Here is a 21,178-nt window from a genome sequence, read left to right on the forward strand (position 1 = left end):
AAAGGAAGTTGGCACCTTATGATGACATAGTGGTGAACATCTTGGTCACTAATGATTGTGGTTGTATAATGTACTTATACCCTTGCTAAAATTCATATACTGTATTAGATAATTTCTACTGGGCTGTGGCTCACCCTATTTGGGAATAACATTTCAGGTAATGAGGGCATGCCTCCACCAAGGCAATAGCATGGGAGGACCCTTTTTGGAAGTAAGGGCTTTATAGCCTTTTTTTTGTGTATTTTGTAAAGCCTAGGGCTTAAGGTGTATAAAATTAATCTTTTGTGTAACCAAGTTAAGACTTGGAAAGATGTAAGCTCGTAGGACATTTACTTGTAAACTTTAACGGTATTACATGCTGTAGATTCATGATGGATTTTTATGAATGTATGATGCATGTTTTACCCTTTTGTAATACAATCTCAAATGAATGGAATATATGTATTGATGTCTTGTTTCCTACTCTTCTAAGTTGGGCCTTATATGTATTTTTTTCGAGGGCGTTACACTGTGAGAGTTTGTCTTAGGCATATTTCAATAATCTGAATCGTTTTTATTGTAAAATTTATCGAGTAAATCATCTATATAAAAAACCAGATTAATTAGGGGTGAGCAGCGGATATACCGATCCGCCAAAACCGACCGAACCGAACCGATCCGCCGCATTTTGGACGGATGCGTGATGACGAGCGGACGGTTGCGGATTGATTTTTTCCAATCCGCCAATTTGGCGGACGGATGACGGATTTGAGGTTCCTTTGGCCGCAACCGAATCGCCAAACCGCGAGCACCCTTAGTAATTTATAATACTTTGTGTTTTCAGTTTGTTTAAATATTTTGTTTGTATTTTCAATTGAAAAAGAATTCAAATATTCTATTGAAAAAAAGTTTTTAACTTGAATATATTTTCTAAATTGAAAAAAATAAACGTATTATTTATCTATATTTTTTGGTTTTTAAATCTAACTCTAAAAGTAATAAATAGAAAATATAATATATGGTGGTTGGTTTTTGTTTTCAAAAACATATATAAATGTAACAATACAGAGACAACAATCTCTACTATTGTTCTGTTCATGGTTTTGGTGGTTTGAATTGTTTTTATATTTTAAGAACAACAGATAGTAATACTTTATGTGGATGAGGCATGCTGTGATTGTAATATGTGGATGAGGCATGCAGTGATTGTGATATTCTAAAGTTTCAAACTTTCTTTCTTTGGATGAGGTATGTAGTAATTGTAATACTTTTTTAAGTCATTGACTGTAATACTCTTTTCTTTTTTCTTTTCTTTTTTTTTTGAGGAAGTGCACAAGTTGAATTATGTTGAAAATTTATAAAATTTCAAACCCCCAAACCGATTCGCATCCATCCGCCAAACCGCCAAACCGCTCAATCCGCATCCGCTGGATTGGCGGATGGATGTGGATTGATTTTCTCCAATTCGCCAATTTGGCGGACGGATGGCGGATTGGAGGTTCCGTGGCCGCAAACGACCCGCGCCCACCCCTAAGATTAATTAAACATTTGTAACCCCATAATAAGATCACATTTGTTTTTCTTTTTCTTTTAAATAACAATTAACATGATTTTAACAATTTTAAAAAAAATAATAAATCAAATCATGGGATTACAGATAATCTCACAGCACGACGTGTGCCATATATCGCAACAACCCTGTTAGGACGGACAACACATGAACATCAATAACATGTGGTCCAAAAATAAATAAATAGATGTCCAACTTAGTGAGACTTGCCATAATTGCCATACCTATATCTGCATATATCCACCATTCTTCTTCAACCCCCACCCATGTGACAAACATTTGAATGTCAGACAGATCAACATTTTTAAATATATATATATATATATCATGCAATGGCATCTTTGCCATTCATGATCATGAGCAATCTAGAAAAGTTGATGAAAATGAAGGTTGAAATCTGTTGGAAATGGTTATAAAATTCTGGATAAAACCAGAATTTTTTCCTAAGTTCGGTCTATTTTTTAGGTGGGCCCCGAGTGTCGATTTACTCGGGTCAAAGTGTAACGCGTTCTATGCCGCGTTGTGATTCACGTGGTATATTTGGTTGCTTAAAACCATTACCGAGTGAATGGGAAATTGAAGCCAAAGTGTGCTCCATGGAAATGGAGTTTTGGTGGAAATTACTTAAGGTGGTAAATTGGCTTGTCCCACATTGATTTGGTGGGAAGTTTTGAAAAGGTTTATAAGGCTTAGGGTGAGATACTTGGGGTGTGCCCCAAGGGGTACCCAAGTGTTTTAGAGGGAGAGGTTATGGGCAAAATGGGCTAGACCCATTGGACCCAAAAATCACCACACACGCGCGCGCCGCCGCCGCCGTCCGTCCGGTCGGGCGGGCTGGGCTGGATTTATTGCTCATCCAAACAGAGCCCTTCCCGTTTCTATCTGTTTGAATAAACAGATTCAAATCTGTTTAAATTTGAATCTAACAGGTTTCATACCTGTTCAATTCAAAACCAAAAGCCACCTTTACATCTATAAATAGACTAGCCTCCCATTTGGATTTGACTGAAATTTTCGTACTCCATCCTCTGCAAATTATATTCTTCATCTTGCTGCATTTTATTTCCGAAAGAAAGAGTATAAACACTTAGTGTGTTCGTAAGGCAAACAATTTGTAGTGCTGCTATTGTTTGTGGTAAGATCATTTCATCCTGTGAGATAGACGTCCAAATTCTGAAAGTACCGTGGAGAGGACGAATCTGTCTTAAGGACACAGTATTAAACACTAGACTTGATCAGAAAAGTTATTCAAATAAATTAACCAAGTAAGTTGTTTAATTTTATTCTGTTTTTTATTATGTTTATTTAATCAGATTTTATTTTTGTTTTTGTAACAAAATAAAATCTGTGGTTTTATTTATTTATTTATTATTTCGAGTTTGATTTTTGTAATCAAACAAATTCTCTCCTTTTCTCTATTTCTTTTATTCTTGTTGTTGTTTTGTACACAACAGAATTTAATCTTTTTAAATACAGTGAAGATTGTCCAACAATCTTAAGACAGATTCCTTTTTGGGTATCTTCATTGTATTTAATTTTCTGTGTTTTCAAATTAATATTCTGGTTGGAAAAACAAATAGTGATTTATGCTATTTGACAGATAGTAGTAATATACTGTCTCTTTTCTTTGACAACAACTAGTAGTACAATACTGGTGTCATTAACAATTCAGAATATTATTTGGTATTACAGAAAATTCTTGTGATATTTTATTTTTCTAGTTTTAGTAACAAGGAAAATAAAATTATTTTGTGTTTGTTCTGATTTTTGTAATCAGATAGTTTTGTGGTATTTTATTTTCTAGTTTCAGTAACAAAGAAAATAAAATTACAGTATTTTCTAGTTTTAGTAACAAGAAAAATAAAATTATTTTGCATGGTAATTTATTTTCTGGTTTTAGTAACTAGAAAATTAATTTTGTTAATCAATCATGTAACTTTGTGACTCGGTCACAATTTGTTAATTTTGTAAGTAACTTATGGTTTCGCTTCGTAGACCACTTATTTTTGAACCCTTTGTGAAAAGGTGTTAATTATTTTGACTTTATCATAGTTCATCGTGAGTATACATGGAAGAATTTGTTTCTAGAGTAAAATATTAGTTTTACAAACTAATTTTATTTTTATTACAATGTGGATTCATATTCTTGAATTGTTTCTGCACTTGAGTCGGAATATATATATATATATATATATATATATATATATATATATATATATATATATTCACAAGAACATTTTAATGCATATTTAATTTGTTTATTTATGTACAAATCAAACTTATTAAATGAAGGTATGTTTTGTCATTTTGAAGTTTAAAGTTTAAATGCGTTGGATTTTATTTATGAGTTGAGAATCCTTTTATTTCATGATGCAAGTGATGGGATCGTGCATGATTAATTTATTTTGTTAATTCATTATTTTTAGTTGATGCGTTTGATATGCATGTATGATATCAACTCAAGTTATTTCTTAATAATAATTTCAAGTGATTTGGAATAATAAATTGTTATGTCGACTTAGGACATAAGCAGGTTAATTTGAATATTTCTAATCAATTTTGAATGGGTGTTTAAACACCAGAGAAATTTAAACATGAAGATGTATGTAATTATATCTGTCTGTTTAATTGGGAAGTAATTTAAGAAATCTTTTATGTTGATTATTGAATTATGTGATATGAGATGTCGTTAATAATTATTTTACTTGCGTAGTAGAATTTGTTAAACCATGAACCATTTTATTAATATGGGGGTTTATCTCTTGCATTAGTTGAGATAATTTAATTTTCTTCTGTCACAAATATTTTTATGACAGTGACATTTATTTGTTATTGAGTTGCAAGAATGTATACAATTAAATGGATTTTTGAATTGTTTGATTCTTAGGCAAATTTTTTTATGAGGATATGATTTTGTCAAAACATTAATTCTGACTTGAGTAGTCATAATTATTTTGGTTTTTTCTTGAATTTTTTTTAAAATTCATTGATTTATATTAGAAATGATAGGGGTGGTGAATATGATGCACCATTAAATGAATTTTGTGCACAACATGGCATTATTCACCAAACTACAGCCCCTTATTCTCCACAGCAAAATGGAATTGCTGAAAGGAAGAATAGAACCCTAAAAGAAATGATGAATGCCATGTTACTAAGTTCAGGTTTACCACAGAACTTGTGGGGGTATAGCGATCCCGGGTTTACCCTTGTTGTACAGTGATCCGGACATGTGTCCGTGGATGTTGGTAGTTGTTTATTATCTTGTTTGCATCCTCTTAACTGGTATATTAAGTTATAGGATGTGTTGGGCAGGTTTGTTTCAGGTTGGTTGTGTTTGGGAGCCTAGTGTTGCTGCCCAGATTTTTGGCACTTCGCTCGAGCGAGGAGTTTGTCGCTCGAGCGAGAGTTGAGTTCGTGTCTGGTGGGTCGAGCTAGAGTGGTTTCGCTCGAGCGAGCGCTTGCTCCTGGTTCTGGACCTGAGAGTTGTGTTTCTTGGCTCGAGCGAGCTTTTCTTGGCTCGAGCGGTCTGGTTTGTTCTTCGCTCGAGCGAGAGGTCTGTCGCTCGAGCGTGCTTCTGGTTACAGACCTGAGGGTTTGAGTTGTTGGCTCGAGCGAGCATTCTATCGCTCGAGCGCACTTTTGAGTTTTTGGCTCGAACGAGAACTTCTTGGCTCGAGCGAGAGTTTTCTGTGTCTTGTCCCTCGAGCGACGAAGGCTTCGCTCGAGCGAGCGTGTTTTATATCAGCGGACAGTAGCGTTTTGAACATCACTTTTTCATCTTCTTTTTTTGATCAAACCCTAGATCCGAGACCCTCTCTCTCTACACTTACATTCTCTCTAAGAATTGATCTCCCTAGAGTGTGAATCTAGCCTAGGGCCTTTGTTAAAAAGATAGAGGGCGTTGAGAGCTTTGTTTTAATCTGAAAAAGTTGGGATTTGGAACACGTTGATCTTCGAGTCTTCATCTCCTTTGTGGCTTAAACTTCGAGGTAGGGATATCCTACTCCTCTCTATGGATTTTGTCTTTAAATTTTAGTATTTTGAGATGTTGGGGTTGGTTTGGTAATTTTGTGAAAGTTTGGGACTTTTGTGCAATTTTACAAAAGTTGGGGGTTTACTCATAATAAACCTAGATACATGTTTGGCATAGAGAAATGGAATGAATGTTGAATTATTGATGAAATGGGACCTAAGGGTTGAAATGTTAATTATGGGAATTGACCTAATTACATTGTTTAATTAATTGGGATAATTAATTGTGAGAAATGAGGAAATGAAATGTTGATTGAATATCCATTTGTGCATTTATTTTCTGTTTAGAAATAACTGCTTTGGGCTATCGGTGGAGGATAGTCGTGATTGTTGTAGACAATGCATGATGATTAGGCAAACTGAAACTAATCAATGACGTGTGTCATGGAACTTGACGGTTGATAGAATACATTAACTATATGTATTGAGTGATTGTATATAGAACCAATGTGTTTGTATACTTTGTGTGTAGAGGAGGAGATGGGGGATGTATTCCGCGGTTTAGGGGAAGATAGGGGATGTACCTCTAAACCGGATAGTGTTGGGAGAAGATAGGGGATGAACTCCGTAGATACAGCTCATATGCTTGTCTAGAGAAGTGAAGATAGAGCTTATATGCTTATCTTTGTGAAGTATGGATATAGCTTATATGCTTATCTATGGATATTGTGGTTATACATATCTGTTGTAGAATGTGGATATAGCTTATTTGCTTATCTGAGAATGTGGATATTGTTGTTATACATATCTGTTGAGAATGTGGGTAGGGCTTATATGCCTATCTGTTGAAAAAGGGAAAATGAAAAGTAATTTGGACTCATAAGTCGTATGACATAAATATGTGATTTATGTGATTGTATCAGTGTTGGCCATCTATCAATTGCTAATATTTTAGTCATTGTTCATGGTTGGTTTAGTGTATTTCTACTGGGCTGTGGCTCACCCTATATGGGAATATCATTTTCAGGTGCAGGAAGCATGCCACCTCCAAGGACATAGCTTGGGAGGCTAGAGACGGACATAATGGTGTCGTTTTACTTTTTGTTGTATTACATGTAAATACAAGCCAAGGGCTTAATGTGTATGAGTTAGTACTCTTTTGTTGTAACCAAGTGTTAACTTGGAAAGCTGTAAGCCTGTAGGGCATTTGCTTTTGTTGTTAACATGTAATACTTTTTGTAATGAAACTCTGATAAATGAAAAAATGTAGAACTTTTGAATATCAATGCCTGTCTTATTTGTTGGGTTTAATGTTATTATTTTGAGGGCGTTACAGGGGGGAAGTAATATTGTCTGCTAATTATGTTCTTAATAGAATACCCCACAAGAAAACCAAAAGCATTCCTTATGAATTGTGGAAAGGTCGACCACCTTCCTACAAATACTTAAAAGTGTAGGGGTGTTTGGCAAAAGTTGAAGTACCTGTTCCTAAAAAGACTAAGATTGGACCAAAAACAGTAGATTGTGTGTTTATTGGTTATGCTCAGAATAGTAGTGCATATCGGTTTCTGACTTATAAATCAGAAATACCTGATATAAATGTGAACACTATTATAGAGTCAAGGAATGCTGTGTTTTTTGAACATGTCTTTCCTTACAAGAAAGGACAGGAATTAAGTTCACAGAAAAGAACTTATGATTGTACACAAAGTCAAGAGACTAATGACAATCAAACACAAGAGACTAGTAATAGTCTCGACCAACAGGATTTAACTAATGATGAACCAAGACGAAGTAAAAGAGCGAGAACATCAAAATCCTTTGGTCCAGATTTTCTTACATACTTGTTAGAAAATGAACCTCAAAGCTTTAAGGCAGCAATGACAGGTCCTGAAGCACCTTTGTGGAAAGAGGCTGTTAATAATGAAATTGAATCCATTATGCAGAATCATACTTGGGGCAAGACTTGTAGTTAAAGGTTACAGACAAAAGGAAGGTCTGGATTATTTTGACACATATTCCCCTGTGACAAGAATAACATCCATCCGCATGCTTATTGCTATAGTAGCGTTGTTTAATTTAGAAATACATCAAATGGATGTTAAGACAGTTTTCTTAAATGGTGATCTAAATGAAGAGATCTATATGGAACAACCCGAAGGGTTTGTAGTATCAGGGCAAGAAAAGAAAGTTTGTCGACTTGTAAAATCCCTTTATGGATTAAAACAAGCACCTAAGCAATGGCATGAAAAATTTGATCATGCAATGCTTACTAATGGGTTTAAGATAAACGAATGTGACAAATGCGTCTATGTTAAAAACACTGACCAAGGATATGTCATAGTTTGTTTTTATGTGGATGACATGCTTATCATCAGAAGTAGTCAAAACATGATCAAATCAACTAAGCAGATGCTTAACAAAAGATTTGATATGAAAGATATGGGGGTCGAAGATGTTATATTAGGAATGAAAATTACTAAAATATCTGACGGATATGCATTATCTCAATCTCATTATATTGAGAAAATTCTTGATAAATTTATCAAGGATGATTTGAATTTAGCTAGAACACCTGTAGACATCAGTCTTTATTTATCAAAAAATAAAGGAGATGCAGTGTCTCAGTTAAAATACTCCCAAATCATTGGAAGCCTAATGTACCTAATGAATTGTACTCGTCCTGATATAGATTATGCTATCAGTAAATTGAGTAGGTACACTAGTAACCCTGGAGAAGACCATTGGAAAGCGATCATTCGGGTTCTTAGATATCTAAGATTCACCCGTGATCTTGGTTTGAACTTTACTCGATATCCAGCAGTACTTGAAGGTTATTGTGATGCAAATTGGATATCGGATACTAAAGATTCAAAATCCACAAGTGGATATGTCTTTACTTTAGGAGGCGCTGCTGTTTCTTGAAAATCCACCAAACAAACTTGCATCGCACGATCCACAATGGAATCTGAGTTCATTGCTTGAGACAAAGCAGGTGAAGAAGCAGAATGGCTTCGTCACTTCTTAGAAGACATTCCAATGTGGCCAAAACCTGTGCCAACTATTTGCATTCATTGTGATAGTCAATCTGCAATAGGCAGGGCACATAATCATATGTATAATGGTAAGTCACGACATATTCGTCGTCGACATAATACTGTAAGACAATTGTTGTCAAACGGAATAATCTCAATAGATTATATAAAATCTAAAGAGAATATTGCGGATCCGTTAACAAAAGGTTTGACAAAAGAGCTAGTGTATAGTTCATCGAAGGGAATGGGATTAAAGCCTATTACATAAGAGTCGTCATAATGGTAACCCTACTTATATGACTGGAGATCCCAAGAACTAAGTTCAAAGGGACAACTAAGTTATGTATGGCTCACCAGAAATCACCAAGGGATTAAAAATTCCCTACCCATTCCTATGGTGAGAGTGATATCTGCAACATATGTTGTCTGCAGGGGTATAAGGATAAGCTTTGCTTTTAATGATTACTTATATCTTGATTAAGGCATAAAATCAAGATGAGTATAAGGAGATACTCACAATAAGAATCACCTATATGAGTGTTGAACTGGGGCCGGTTCTATGAGAATGAAGAGGCTAAATTCTCTAGAAACACTTATGAAAACCAGGCGCGTTCAAGGCCAAAATGAACACAACAGTGAGAACCACGATGTGTTAGAAGATATTTTGTGTGAAATCTATTGTCTTGGCTTACACAAACGGCTGAACAATTCAAGGCATCGCGTCCATTGGTTAGCCAGTAAGTCCGATAGGTTATCACTAGGGAAGGTTCAAGGCCGAAAACTACCTATCCTGATGCAAGATATTTTCGACTTATACTCTTTCGTTAAAGTCTGCATATTGTTGCATTTCCGTTGTCATCAAATTCCATTCATGTGGGGGATTGTTGGAAATGGTTATAAAATTCTGGATAAAACCAGAATTGTTTCCTAAGTTCGGTCTATTTTTTAGGTGGGCCCTGAGTGTCGATTTACTCGGGTCAAAGTGTAACGCGTTCTATGCCGCGTTGTGATTCACGTGGTATATTTGGTTGCTTAAAACCATTACCGAGTGAATGGGAAATTGAAGCCAAAGTGTGCTCCATGGAAATGGAGTTTTGGTGGAAATTACTTAAGGTGGTAAATTGGCTTGTCCCACATTGATTTGATGAGAAGTTTTGAAAGGGTTTATAAGGCTTAGGGTGAGATACTTGGGGTGTGCCCCAAGGGGTACCCAAGTGTTTTAGAGGGAGAGGTTATGGGCAAAATGGGCTAGACCCATTGGACCCAAAAATCACCACACGCGCGCGCGCGCCGCCGCCGCCGCCGTCCATCCGGTCGGGCGGGCTGGGCTGGGCTTGGGCGCGGGTGCGTGGTGTGTGGTTGGGTTGGGCTTCTAATCTTTTTGGGCCAAAAAAACATTTGAATTTAATTTAATTTTTTATTAAAATAAAATCCAGAATTCAAATTAAACTGGTTTGGATTTATTGTTCATCCAAACAGGGCCCTTCCCGTTTTCAAACAGAATTAAACTGTTTTGGATTTATTGCTCATCCAAACAGAGCCCTTCCCGTTTCTATCTGTTTGAATAAACAGATTCAAATCTGTTTAAATTTGAATCTAACAGGTTTCATACCTGTTCAATTCAAAACCAAAAGCCACCTTTACATCTATAAATAGACTAGCCTCCCATTTGGATTTGACTGAAATTTTCGTACTCCATCCTCTGCAAATTATATTCTTCATCTTGCTGCATTTTATTTCCGAAAGAAAGAGTGTAAACACTTAGTGTGTTCGTAAGGCAAACAATTTATAGTGCTGCTATTGTTTGTGGTAAGATCATTTCATCCTGGGAGATTAGGGGTGGGCGCGGGTCGGTTGCGGCCACGGAACCTTCAATCCGTCATCCGTCCGCCAGATTGGCGGATTGAAGAAAATCAATCCGCATCCGTCCGCCAATCCGACGGATGTGGATTGAGCGGATTGGCGGTTTGGCGGATGGATGTGAATCGGTTTGGCAATTTAAAATTTTATAAATTTTCAACATAATTCAACTTGTGCACTTCCTCAAAAAAAAAAAAAAAAAGTATTACAATCAATGACTTAAAAAAGTATTACAATCACTGTTTGCCTTATTCAAAGAAAAAAAGTTTAAAACTTTAGAATATCACGATCACTGCGTGCCTCATCCACATATTACAATCACAGCATGATTCATCTACATAAAGTATTATAATCTGTGATTCTTAAAATATAATACCAATTCAAACCACCAAAATCATGAACAGAGCAGTGTCTACATATGTTTTTGAAAACAAAAACCAACCAGCATATATCATATTTTCTATTTATTATTTTTAGAGTTAGATTTAAAAACTAAAAAATATAGATGAATAATACGTTTATTTTTCTCAATTCAAAAAATATATTCAAGTTGAAAACTTTTTTTCAACAGAATATTTAAACTCTTTTTCAATTGAAAACACAAACATAATATTTAAACAAATTGAAAATACAAAGTTTTATAAATTACTAGGGGTGCTCACGATTTGGCGGTTTGGCGGTTCGGTTGCGGCCACAAAATCTCAAATCCGCCATCCGTCCGCCAAATTGGCGAATTGGAGAAAATCAATCCGCAACCGTCCGCTCGTCATCACGCATCCGTCCAAAATGCGGCGGATCGGTTCGGTTCGGTCGGTTTTGGCGGATCGGTATATCCGCTGCTCACCCCTATGGGAGATAGACGTCCAAATTCTGAAAGCACCGTGGAGAGGACGAATCTGTCTTAAGGACACAGTGTTAAACACTGGACTTGATCAGAAAAGTTATTCAAATAAATTAACCAAGTAAGTTGTTTAATTTTATTCTGTTTTTTATTATGTTTATTTAATCAGATTTTATTTTTATTTTTGTAAAAAAATAAAATCTGTGGTTTTATTTATTTATTTATTATTTCGAGTTTGATTTTTGTCATCAAACAAATTCTCTCCTTTTCTCTATTTCTTTTATTCTTGTTGTTGTTTTGTACACAACAGAATTTAATCTTTTTAAATATAGTGAAGATTGTCCAACAAAATCATCTCTAGCAAGTTCATAAAACCATCACTCCCAACACCCCCTACCCATCGAAAATACAAGCTTTCCTTCTTCAATCAGCTCGCTCCTCCCGCCTATCCCGGCATCATCTTCTTCTTCCTCTCAAATGACAAAAGCCATGAAGTCGAAGTTGAGAATGGCAATGTCAAGAAGCTCAAGCAGTTAGAGAAGTCACTCTCTGAGATCTTAACACATTTTTATCCGCTAGCAGGTAAACAAAGATGGACTTAAAAGGGCAATTGGACATACTTCATTTACTATATAATAGTGTTAGTTATTAATTATTTTCTAATTATACAAATTAATTTTTTTTAAAGAAAAAAATAAAATTTTAAGTTTAATTTCTCTTTAACCTATTATTGTGGATGACAAGCCTTAGCTACAAAGCATGGAAAGAAGCTACTAGAGTTATCAAGTTAGTACTTGGATCACCTCAAAAAAGACATTACTTGTCGTTTCAGGCTCTCTTTACACCTAAGAAAGTTTTTATTTTATTTTAATTTGTTTTAGTGACTTATTTTTAAAAATATGTGTCAAATAGGTCCAACTAGTCTAAAAAATCTAAAAAGTATTTTTTTTTTTAAATTCCAAAAAAAAGTTCATTAAAGAAATATTTATTCTCCTTTTATTTTTTTTTAGTAACAGTACAAATTTGGAAATTTTATTATGAATTTTATCCTAAAACATCAATCTATAATTGAGATTAATTCATATTTGGACTTCGCTCCATATTTTTTCATCTTATTTTTCATTTTTCATCTCCTCTATGTTAGGTAAGTATGTGAAAGAGGATCTCTTGGTTGATTGTAACGACCAAGGGGTTGAAGTTTTTGAAGCACGAGTACATAACATTTCACTCGCAGAGCTTGTCCATGGAAGACCTGAGCTGGTGGATTCTTTTGCTCCCACTGCAATGACCATGGCTAGCTCGAACCCGAGTCCAGTAGCCGCCATCCAGATCAGTACGTTTGAGCAGGATGGATTTGCAGTGGGGATGCGAATTTCACACAAAATCACTGATGGGTTTACACAGGCAACATTCATCAAAGAATGGGCAATTGCTAGCAAAGAAGGGATTGAAAAAGTAATGTGGCCGAGTTTCGAGTTGGGTTCTCTCTTTTTCCAGCGAGAGAACTTTCTAGCCTCAAGCCGCATCCCCGGAGGGACCAAGGGGTTAAAAAGCTTGTCACTAAGAGGTTTGTGTTCGATGCTGCAACGATATCAACTTTGAAAGCCGAAGTTATTGGAGTTTCTTTGGGTAAGGAGGAGGGAAGCTTTAAAAGTTTCCCATTTGTTTGAGTTTGATTTTGATTATTTTAAAAATATTAAATTTAAAATTGGGTAGGATGAAAGGCTTAGAAGTATTTTGAGAAGATAGTTAAAAATAGTTTTTTGATTTTTTTTTTTTTGATTTTTTTGTGAGAGAGGGAAGTGGGTTAAAAGCTGGAAAGTGGCTTTTAATCCACTTCCCAAAACACCTTTTAGAAAGTAGAGGAAAAAGAAAATTTTAAATATTTTTTGGGATTTTGTTTAGGGGAGAAAAATGAAAGAAAGTAAAATTTCTTGTACAATCTTTGGTAAAATTTTCGTTTTGTGTTTTTGTTTTAAATTTTAATTTTTTTTAAAGCTAGAAATAAAGATTTGTTGTTATACTATGTTTTGTCAATTTTTTTTTTTTGGATTTTAAAATTTTGAAAACAAAAAAGTGTTTTTACTTGTTTTTTAAAAAAAATTTCTTCTTTCTGTGCTCCCTTAGCTCTAGCCACCATCCACCGACGACCTTTTGGTGAGCTCTGGTCACCTTTCGACATGCTCTAGTAATTGAACACTCACCACCCATAACCTCAAGACACATTCCGACAACCCTCAACCATCCTGTGACATTCTGGCCATCAATTCCAACAACCAACCACTATAACAGTCCACACTCCACCACCAACTACCATCTCCAGCAACTCACCAAATATATTTATTTAATTTCGTTTTATTTATTTTTAAAACTTTTGTCTACATCAAGCAAGGTTTTTTTTTTTTTTTAATGTTTTAGGTTTCAATTTTTTTGTAAAAAAAAAATTACAAAATATCTTTTAACTTTCTTTCAAAATTTTGATCAACCAAATGAAGAAGAAAATAAATTTTCTTTTTATTTTATTTTTTCACTTTATGCAACCAAACAGCTAACAACCAAATGATGTTTGATTTTTGGTTTTAGGACAATATTTCAACTAGCCTATACTCTTTAACTTTCATTTTTTTTATTTATTTACTCATGTATTAATGTGTTCATAATTTCATACAACTGATTTTCAATAAAATTTTAGATCTAATTCCAACAAAATCTTTATCCTCTGAATCAGGTACGCCACCCAAACGCCAACCTTCAAGAGTCCTTGTGTTGACAGCCCTCATATGGAGGACTCTCATCCACATTGCTCGAGCGAAACACGGGTACTTAAGACCTTCCCTGTTGTCCCTTTCAATGGACTTACGCGAGAGAACCGGTTTACAACCACCCAAAAACTCCTTTGGCAACCTCTTCACTCACTCGACCGCTAGATTTATGATAGAGAAGAACAAGATGGAGCTACATGACTTCGTGTTTCTACTCAAGGAAGCAATAAACAAGACCAGTGAGGACTACGCTTTTAATATCGTAAAAGCGTGGTTACAAACCACGCTTTTAATTAAGAAGGTGTGGTTATAAACCACGCTTTTAATTAAATTTGTTTTCTATAAAAAGTGTGATTAGGAACCACGCTTTTAAATAAAATTTGGTTTTTTCAAAAAACGTGGTTCATAACCACGCTTTCACTAAAGAAAATGTCGGAACTTGGACGAAATTGCACTCAGAAAAGGTTTCAAGGGTTGTGTAGTGTGAGCACAAGTTGGAATGTGACATATGTGTAAACAATGAATGAACTTCACAAATTAAGCCACCAGGCTATGACACTTTCATCGATGCATTTGTTTGTTTCATCTGCTGGTCTGGTTGGCGATGAACAGAGTTAGCTGATGACTTAGTCATGTATGCACATCAAACTGTACATGTTTGGTTCAAGAGAAGTATGGATTCTCTCTCTCTTTCTCTCTCTCTCTCTCTCTATATATATATATATAATTGTTGAGATTGAGCATAAAGGGAAACCATGAGTTTTATGGAAGTTCCACTCATTCATGTGTTATTTTTTCTTCAAATTGTATATGGTTCTTCCCCTTTTCATCTACTTGATATCTTATTGAGATCACATTGAAAGATATTCTGTTAGTATTTGTTCACCTTTTCTTTAGTGAAAGCGTGGTTATGAATCACGTTTTCTGAAAATATCAAATTTTATTTAAAAGGGTGGTTTCTAACCACGTTTTCTATAGAAAATAAATTTAATTAAAAGCGTGGTTTGTAACCACGCCTTCTTAATTAAAAGCGTGGTTTGTAACCACACTTTTACGATATCACCAATCTTCAGCGGCTGGGCCATAAAAACGGTGAAAGCGTGGTTTGTAATAGCGTTTCAGCTTATTTTGGAAATTTTGCCCAAACTAGGCCTAGTTTGGGAAATAGGTTGCTAATTTAGCTTATTTTGGGAAAAAGCCCCGTAAAATGAGTCAGTGGGTTGTTTCATTGCTCAAGTTATTGGGTCTTATATGGAGTTTTTTTTTTATATTAAGATTAGAATTTTCTAATTGGTCACATTAAATGGTTTGTACAATTAAAATGTCCTAGAAGAAATTTGAATATCCTGAACTAGAGTGAGCAACATTTGCAAAGTGACCATGCTTATTTATTATTATGGAGTAATAGAACCATCTCATTTTTTCTATACAGACAATAATTGGTCAACATAATGGAGGAATCTCTTTCTTTTGAAGTTGGTCATACTGGAGTACATTTTTACTTACGTGGTATGCTTTTGCTTTTCTATTTGTTATTTGTTAGATCTAGTTGATGACAGCAAGCACTCTGTTGAATTTGTATATTATGGTTATCTACTAGGTGATCTTTTAGTTATATTGTGCAACATTTGAAAGATTTGTGTATTGTTTACTTGCTTAACTCAACATATGCTTGTTGCAACTCTTTGGGCTTGGTTACGTGAATATTGTTTTGTAGTATGCTTTGTATAGGCCTGCAATTTCTATGAAACTACACATTACTATGTCTTCCCTCTATCTAACTCGTGTTAATTTTTTTATTCTATTCCTTAGCGTTACCTATAATTTTACTCTTTCTTACATTATATAGGCATTTGAATTTCTTTGACTGGTCATACGACCACTAAGGAGTGGACCCCACAACCTTAAGGTATAAGCCTTGTCCTAGAAGATGCTCACTTGAGCACTTCACATTGGTTCATGAACCTTCCCTTCCCCAAGTGCTATGCACCATTCTTATTCCGCGACCATCTACTCACCTTGTGAGAATATATATTGTATATATGGCATGCTTATGTATATTAGGAATTAGGCAAAATTTCCTTTTCCTTGTATTTCCTTTTTCCGTCCTTGTATTTCCTTTTTTTCTTCATAGGTTAGGCTATATAAACCGATGAATTCTTTGTAAATATACACAATTGAATATATAGTTTCATTCAGAAAACTTACATGGTATCAGAGCCACTCTGAACCGAAACCCTAGAAGTTGTCTTTGAGTTAATCAAAATTGTCTTTCGGAAATCAGCCCTCTGTTTTTATCTATCTGAGTAGCAGGTCGTGACTCCCTCTTCTTCTTCTGTGTTTATCTGGTTCGAGTGAAAGCCCTGAGTTGTTCTTCGTCTGGTCATCTGGTTCGTCTCTCTAGTTCCTGCCTTCGTGATCTCTCACTGGACCCGTGAAATTGAGTCATCGTCATCGCTGGTCCTCTCCTACTTCGATTCGCACAATCGAAGAAACTGTCTGCCTTGTTCCTCTCAATCGGCTTCGACTCTTCTCTCTCTTCTCTCCCTCTCTCTCTTTCTGTGGTTCGAAGTTGACCACTGTGACATCTCACTTAGCCGTGACCTAGTTCTAAAATTACCCAGTTCTCTTTTATTCTTGATTGGACCAAACAAGTTCCTGATTATTACAGTTTGACCATTCGTATTTTGAGTATTACACTTGAACCCCTGGTTTAGCTATTATTTTTTTATTGTACTTGAACCCCTCAGTTTTCTATTTATTATTATGTCTCTGGCTTCGGATGAGTGTGCCTTCTGCCATTAGAGGGGCCATTGGAAGTATTGTTGTCCCAAGAAGGGATGCCTGTTTAGCTCATCTTCTCAGCAGTCTCGGACCCAGTTTTGCCCTTCTTTTTCGAGTAATTTTCAGGTTCCCACCGGTCCTACTACATCTGCTCCAACTCCTGATCCTGACTTGGCTTCCTTGCGTGCTTAGATTAGTCAGCTTCAGTATACATTGTCTACCTCCCAGCCATTCCCGTTTGCCTCTATTGTTTCATCTCTTCATTCAGGTTTGCTTGGATCTTCTTCAGGTATTTCTTCGTCTGTTTGGATTTTTGACTCTGGTGCCTCTCATCATATGACTCCCCATCTCTCTTTACTTCAAAATTGTACTCCTCCCCCCTTTCTTATTACTGTCAATGCTGCTAATGGGTCTGGTATGTCTGTTGTATCTGTTGGGTCTGTCCTACCGTCTGCTATATGTATTGCCTCTATTTCATCTGTCTTTTATGTTCCTCAGTTATCTGTCAGTTTATCATCTATCAGTCAGCTTGACGTCTCTGGTTTTGATGTTCTCTTTTCTTCTTCTATCTGTTCTATGCAGGATCGGATGTCTCAGCAGTAGATTGGGACTGGTCGTAGAGTTGGAGACCTCTATGTGGTGGAGAGCTTGCATCTACCTATGGTAACCTCTCTAACTGCCCTTTCCTCTTTTCAATTAGATTCTCTGTCTAGTCCTTTTTACTTGTGGCATTCTAGATTAGGGCATTTGTTTGTTGATCACTTACGGTCTTTAGCTCAATCAGGTGTCTTGGGTAAAGTTTCTCCTAGTAAACTTACTGAATGTCGGGGGTGTAAACTTGCCAAAATGACAGCTTTACCTCTTCGTAAAAGCACTTATTTATCTGATACACCGTTTTCTTTAGTTCATACTGATGTTTGGGGCCCTTCTCCTGTTCTCACCAAAGGGATTTCTGCATACTATGTGTCTTTTGTTGATGACTGCACCCGTTACACTTGGGTTTATCTTATGACTCATAAATTCGATTTCTATCAGATATACCGTACTTTTCAGTCTATGATTACTACTCAATTTGGGTCTACAATTAAAGTGTTACGATCTGACTTGGGTGGGGAATATTTTAAAAAAGAATTCTATGAGTATTTGGCCAATTTGGGTACTATTCACCAAACTTCCTGTACAGATACACCTGCCCAAAATGGTCGAGCCGAGCGTAAACACCGTCATCTCCTTGAGACAGCTCGGTCTCTTCTTCTCTCTGCCTCAGTTCCGGCTCCATTCTGGGGGGAGGCAGTTCTTACTGCTACTTTTCTTCTCAATCTCATATCTAGTCCCCTTCTTTCTGGTCGGTCTCCTTATGAGGCTTAGTTCTCTCAAATTCCTAACTACTCCCTTCTTCATGTGTTTGGATCTGTCTGTTTTGTCCTTCTCCCCCGGAAAGATAGGACTAAACTTAGTGCCCGGTCTGTCCTTTTTGTCTTTTTGGGTTATAGTCCTACTCAGAAAGGCTATTGGTGTTACGACCCTATTTCCCATCATCTTTATGTCTCCTGTCATGTTTCTTTTCTAGAACATTTACCTTACTTTCAGCTTCCTCCTACCACTGCTCCGGTTTCCAAAGAGGATTTGGTTCACATTGATCAATTTCCTTTTGAGGTTCCCCCTGATGAGTACGTCTCTACTATTCCTTCTGAACTTGTTCCATCTTCTCCATCTTCCATCTCTCCTGTTGAGCACCTCTCCACTGACCCCCTTGAGGCTATTCCTACTTCTCCTCTTATTTTATCTCTGACTATATCTCCTTCTCCGTTGTTAGTCTATTCTCGTCGCAAAGCTTCCCCTCCACCAGTTGTCTCTATCCCTACTGCTACTCCTTCTACTTCTGATGACTCTGATCCTGCTGCCCCTCGATATCCGACTCAAGAGCGTCGTCCTCCAAACAGGTTGGGTTGGTCTAATACATGTTTTTCTGCTTCCTATTGTACTTTTTTGTCTGCTATTCACTCTTTTTCAAAACCTCAGTCTTATAAAGAGGCCTGCCAGGATCCTCATTGGGTTCAAGCTATGGAGGATGAGTTGTCTGCTTTACAGAAAACTCGTACTTGGGAGTTGGTTCCTTTGCCTGCTAGTAAGAATTTGATTAGTTGCAAATGGGTCTACAAAGTCAAGACTCATTCTCATGGTTCTCTTGAGCACTGCAAAGCTCGTCTGGTTACCAAAGGTTTCTCACAGAAGTATGGTATTGATTATGAGGAGACCTTCGCTCCTGTTGCTAAGATGACTACTGTTCGTACTTTGATCTTTGTCGCTGCTGTTCGTTCTTGGCCTCTTTATCAGATGGATGTTAAGAATGCTTTTCTTAATGGCCATCTCACTGAGGAGGTTTATATGCGCCCTCCCCCTGGCCTTCTCCACTCCTCTGGGCAGGTTTGTCGTCTTCGACGTGTTTTGTATGGTTTGAAGCAATCTCCTCGTGCTTGGTAATGTCACTTTCAGACTACTGTTACTGAACTTGGGTTTCATCCTTCTGTTTCTGTTTCTGACTCTGCTTTGTTTCTGAGACATACCTCAGCTAGTTTTGTTGCTCTCTTACTATATGTGGATGATATGATCATTACTGGCTCTGACTCTTTTGCTATTTCTGAGGTCAAACAACATCTCTTCCGCACCTTCGAAATGAAGGATCTGGGTTCATTGCGGTATTTCCTTGGTATTTAGGTTGCTTCTTCTCCAAAGGGCTATTTTCTGTCTTAGGCTAAGTATGCTAATGAGGTTATTCACCATGTTGGTCTTACTGATACTAAGGTTTTTGATACACCTATTGAGCTTAATGTGAAGCTCAACTCTACTGATGGTATCCCTCTAGCTGATCCCACTTTATATCGCGAGCTTGTGGGTTGTTTAGTTTATCTAACTGTCACTGGACCTGATCTTACTTATGCTGTTCATGTGGTTAGTCAGTTTGTTTCTGCTCCTTGCTCCACGCATTGGGCCGCTTTGGTTCAGACTCTCCGTTATCTCTGAAGTACTATCTTTCAGGGCTTACTACTTTCGTCCACTTCTTCCTTAGACCTTGTGGCCTATGCTGATTCTGATTGTGTTGGGGATGTCAATGATCGTAAGTCCACTTCTGGTTTCTGTATGTTTCTTGGTGATTCCTTAATTTCTTAGAAGAGCAAGAAACAGACTGTTGTTGCTCGTTCTACTACCGAAGCTGAGTATCGTGCTATGACCCATGCCACTGCTGAGATTGTTTGGCTTCGTTGTCTTCTCTCTGATTTGGGTGTACCTCAGTCTTCTCCGACCTCCCTCTATTGTGATAACCGCAGTGCTATTTAGATTGCCCACAATACTGTCTTCCATGAATGGACGAAACACATTGAGATTGATTGTCACTTTGTCCGCCAGCATCTGCAGTTTGGCTCTATCTCGCTTCCTTTTGTCTCCTCAACTTTGCAACTTGTAGACTTCTTCATCAAGACTCACACTACCGCTCGATTTCAGTTTCTTCTTAGCAAACTCTCAGTGTTTTCTACTAAACACCTTGAGTTTGAGCGGGGGTGTGAGAATATATATTGTATATATGGCATGCTTATGTATATTAGGAATCAGGCAAAATTTCCTTGTCCTTGTATTTCCTTTTTTTCGTCATAGGTTAGGCTATATAAACCGATGAATTCTTTGTAAATATACACAATTGAATATATAGTTTCATTCAAAAAACTTACACACAACACCCGCTTCCTGACCATTGGGTTGCTTCACTATCTTCGCTTTGTAACTTCCCACTTGCGCACCATGTGCCTCAGCCTCACCTTGCCCACTTGATAGTCATATTACCTTGCCAAGGCTCCAACTTTGAAATGGCACTTTGACATTGTATGGCCTGTCTAGGTTGGGAGCAAGGACTAAGGACTCCTTCGGGGTTGGTGCCATGGTTATGGAATGCTCGAGCAACCTATGATCTCGTGCGGAATCACCATGGACTTGTGCGTTGGCAGCTAGAGTTGAGGGATCATCAAAACTGCTTAACTCACTCCTTTAGAGTTGCCCCACTTTGACTAGTCTTAGTGAGAGAGAGAGAGGAGAGGTGGCTTTTACACAAAGATCAAGGTTAACCAAGTCATGTGATAAATTGGGAATTGTATCATACCTACCTATTGCTATCTCACTGGCCTCCATGGCCCAACTCTCTTGTAAAAGGAATCTTTCCAACTACCTTACCAGTTTGTATCTCATTTTCCAACTACCTTACACTTCTACCATCTTAGGAATGCAATACGTACAATTTTATAGTCCTTCCCTGCACCACTCATCCATCTTAAACATCCATTGTATTGCATCAGAGATTCATACCTAAGGAATGAAACTA

The sequence above is a fragment of the Camellia sinensis genome, chromosome 12 (assembly GCF_055761805.1).
Source record: "Camellia sinensis isolate YWXY chromosome 12, ASM5576180v1, whole genome shotgun sequence".
Classification (NCBI taxonomy): domain Eukaryota; kingdom Viridiplantae; phylum Streptophyta; class Magnoliopsida; order Ericales; family Theaceae; genus Camellia; species Camellia sinensis.